Below are 4052 nucleotides of genomic sequence, written 5' to 3' on the forward strand. Positions count from 1 at the left end.
ATTGAACTGACTTTATTACTTACATCCTTCATATACATGGGGAGTAAAAATCTTTATGTTACGTCTGTCTAAGTGTGCAATGTGCAATTTATAGTAATTTATAATAAATAGTATGCACAAATGGACAGTCAATATAGCATTGAAATACAATTGTGTCAGCATGAATTAATCAGTCTGATGTCCTGCTGGCTGCGGTACTGCTTCCCGGATGGTAGCAGCTGGAACAGTTTGTGGTTGAGGTGGCTCAGGTCCCCAGTGATCCTTTGGGCCCTTTTTAAACACCTGTCTTTGTAAATGTCCTGAATGGTGGGAAGCTCACATCTACAGATGTGCTGGGCTGTCCACACCACTCTCTGCAGAGTCTTGCAATTGAGGGCAGTACAGTGACAAAAACACATTTCATAGAAACATAGAAATCCTACCGCACAATACAGGCCCTTCGGCCCACAAAGCTGTGCCAAACATATCCCTACCTTAGAACTACCTAGGCTTTACCCATAGCCCTCCATTTTTCTAAGCTCCATGTAGCCATCCAGGAGTCTCTTAAAAGACCATTTCGCTGAATATTTTGATGTATATGTGAGAAATAAAGCTGATCTTTAGTGATATGTAAAGGAATATAAGAATTACAGAGAACCACTACGATTCCAATCATTAGCATAAACTCAATGACCACAGTCAATGGTGATCCTCAACTTAGTTCAAGATTTCCATAATGAAATTTTCAGAGGTGAAGGCTGTGGTCTGTAGTGCATTATTGTCAAGCCACTTAATGCTCCAGGATATTCCTGATCAATTACCATGGCAGGAACAGTATTAAAATTTATTTCTGAAATGGAATACAATAAATTCAGCAGATGCTGGAGATATTGAGCAACACACACACACACAGACACACACACACACACACACACACACACACACACACACACACACACACACACTGCCAACGGGATAAACTCAGCAAATCAGACAGCATCCATGGTGGGGAATAAGAAGTTGATGTTTCAGCTGAAACCCTTCAATGGGAATAGCAATGAAGGGAGCAGAAGCCAGAAAAAGAGGTGGGGAGGAGCGAAGATGACAAGCTGGCAGGTGAGAGATGAGACCACATGTGGGGGAAGGTAGGTAGGGCAAGGAAGATGAAGTAAGAAGCTGGGAGATTATAGGTGGAAGACATAAAGGGGTGAAGAAGAAGGAATCTGATAGGAGAGGATGGTGGACCATGGAATAAAGGGAAGGAGGAGAACCAGAGGTAGGTGATGGGCAGGCAAGGAAAAGGGGATGAGAGAGTAAACAGAACAGGAAGTGTAAAAAAAAGAGTAGGAGGGAGTGAGGAGAAATTACCAAAAGTTGGAGAAATCGATGTTTGTGCCATCAGGTTGGAGGGTATCTAGGCGAAGTATAAGGTTTTGTTCCTCTAAGTGAGTTTGGCCTCATTATGACAAGAGATAAGATCATGGTGGACAAAACTCACGTTTCTGTCCATGATTTCTGATCTCGTTTTATGATTTTGCCTTTTATTGTAAAAGTTCGTAGAGACGGTAAGTCAGTACAAAGGAGTGCAGAGACTGCTGAGAGGATCATTGGGCTTTCTCTTCCACCCATTAGAGATATTTTATTTGGTGCGCCGTGTGCGCCTGGGCCCTTAGCATTGTCAGTGATTCCTCCCATTCGTCCAACAATCTCTTTGACCCTCTACCATCAGACAGGAGGTACCGCAACATTAGGACAAGAACTGTTAGAATAGGAAATAGCTTCTTCCCCAACGCGCAAGACTACTGAATTCTCTGCCACCATCCAGATTCCAGTTCGTTGTGTAATTTAGTGGCAATTGCGAGGGATATGCTATGTGGGCATGTTGTCTGAAACAAGGGAGCTGTAATCGTTGATATCAAGAAAGGAAAAATAATCCGAGTTCGGAATATGCACAATTCAACATCAATCACCTTGCTATCATTTGTCCGTTTCTCAATTCCAAAGAGCTCAAAAGGCACAGCGAGCTATACTTTACGCCAGCCAATTAGCTGCCTATTATGGATTGTACAGCACTTTGGTCAACATGGGTTGTTTTTAAATGTGCTTTATAAATAAATTTTTAAAAAGCAGAATCCAACGAATTACTTACAACGTTCCCACTCCCCCATAGTTTAAGATAGCGTATAAATTACATTTAAGTGAGATATATGGCATTCAAGCAATGAAAACGTGTTTGGGAGCAGGAGGAAAATTCTACAGAAGACTGAACGTAGAATAAAATGTTTCCGCCCGGTTTCGAACCGGGGACCTTTCGCGTGTGAGGCGAACGTGATAACCACTACACTACGGAAACTGTCATGGCCAAAAGCCTGCTGCAAATTCTTTTGTAAAGTACCAACGTCACATTCTAATTGCTCTCATTTCAGTTTCTTCCATTACAAAGTCACGTCCGTTCAATACACACAAAATGTTGCAGGGACACAGCAAGTCAGAGACGTTTCAAGCTGAGACCCTTGCTGAGTTCCTCCGTAATTTTGAGCGCGTTGCTCTGGATTGCCAGCATCTGTAGAATCGTTCGTGTTTATATTTGCTTCTTTGGCTAAAATTATCGCGATTTTACTATAGCAGTATTTGAAATTGATTTTTTCACTGGATGGATTTACAGTAAAGAGAGGAAGAAATTTCAATTCCTTGTATCTTTATTTGCTCATTAAACAGCTTTATTAAGATCATTGTATGGAAACACCATTGCCCAGGAACGGAAAAGTCGACACAAAGTGATGGAACACACATCAAAGTTGCTGGTGAACGCAGCAGGCCAGGCAGCATCTCTAGGAAGAGGTACAGTCGACGTTTCAGGCCGAGACCCAGCCGAGTCCATCACAGGCAACGCCCTCACCATCATTAAGCATATTTAGAAGGAGCACTGCCGCAAGATAACAGCATCCATCATCAAGACAAGACCCCCTCCAGGTCATGCTCTCTTCTGGCTATTACTATGAATAGGAGCCTTTCGTCCCACACCATCAGGTTCTGGAACAGTAATTACCCTAAAACCACGAGGCTCCTGGACCAACATGGATAACTTAATCCACCTGAATGCTAAACTGACTTCAAAACCTATAGACTCACTTACAAGGACTCTACAACCCATGTTTTCAATATTAAGTACTGTATTTACAATTTCATTTATTATTTGCATAATTTCCTCTTTTGCACATTGGTTGTTTGTCAGACTTTGCTATGTATAGTTTTTCATCAATTCTATTGTATTTCTTTATTTTCTTGTAACCGTATGCAAGAAAATGAATGTCAAGGTAGTATATGCCAACATATACGTACTTTGATCATAAATTGACTTTGAACTTTTTTAATATTTTGCAGCCCGAGTCCTGACAATTGTCAAGACTTTAATAATTCATAATTTTGTTTTTGGTGTGACTGTTAATCGTTCTCCCGTTTTTTTTGCACTACCTTACTTTCCCTTTTCTATTTATGATTTATAATTTAAATTTGTGTGTTGTTTTAATATTTACTATCGATTTGTACTCCAGGGAGCGCGAAGCGCAGAATCAAATATCGCTGTGATGATTGTACGCTCTAGAATCAATTGTTTGGCGACAATAAAGTACAGCATATTTTATTTTACAATTATGAATAAACAAACAAAATTAAAGTGGTAAATTAACATCCCGTCAACGCAAAACTGTTTCCGCCCGGTTTCGAACCGGGGACCTTTCGCGTGTTAGGCGAACGTGATAACCACTACACTACGGAAACAACTGACGGAAGAGTGGAACTGAGACCTGATGATTGTACAGGAGAGGGAGTTCTGATTGCGTAGGGACTCTCAGTGCTGCCCATTGCTCTGCGCTGGCGCAGGCTTCTCCACAACACCACTCTATATGGTTGCTTTGGTGATGCTGCTGAGGACGATAATTGCACAAATGGATTGGCGTCGCAATCGAGAATGTATATCCTTAATTTTTAAACCTTTCAGAGAGTATTTGGTAATTATCCCGGTCTTGTTAACTTTGTTCCTTCATACTGCCGCCTCTCCTTGTTTGTCAGCT

At 41.3% G+C, this 4052-nt stretch overlaps 2 non-coding genes across 2 annotated transcripts; both read right to left on the minus strand.

Moving 5' to 3' along the window:
- Positions 1 to 2259: 2259 nt before the first annotated feature.
- trnav-cac (transfer RNA valine (anticodon CAC)) lies at positions 2260 to 2332 on the minus strand. Its single transcript has one exon. It is a non-coding gene; the product is annotated as a tRNA-Val (tRNA).
- Positions 2333 to 3686: 1354 nt separating this feature from the next.
- trnav-aac (transfer RNA valine (anticodon AAC)) lies at positions 3687 to 3759 on the minus strand. The gene has a single exon. It is a non-coding gene; the product is annotated as a tRNA-Val (tRNA).
- Positions 3760 to 4052: the final 293 nt, after the last annotated feature.

This window comes from Mobula hypostoma, chromosome 7, assembly GCF_963921235.1.
Source record: "Mobula hypostoma chromosome 7, sMobHyp1.1, whole genome shotgun sequence".
NCBI lineage: Eukaryota > Metazoa > Chordata > Chondrichthyes > Myliobatiformes > Myliobatidae > Mobula > Mobula hypostoma.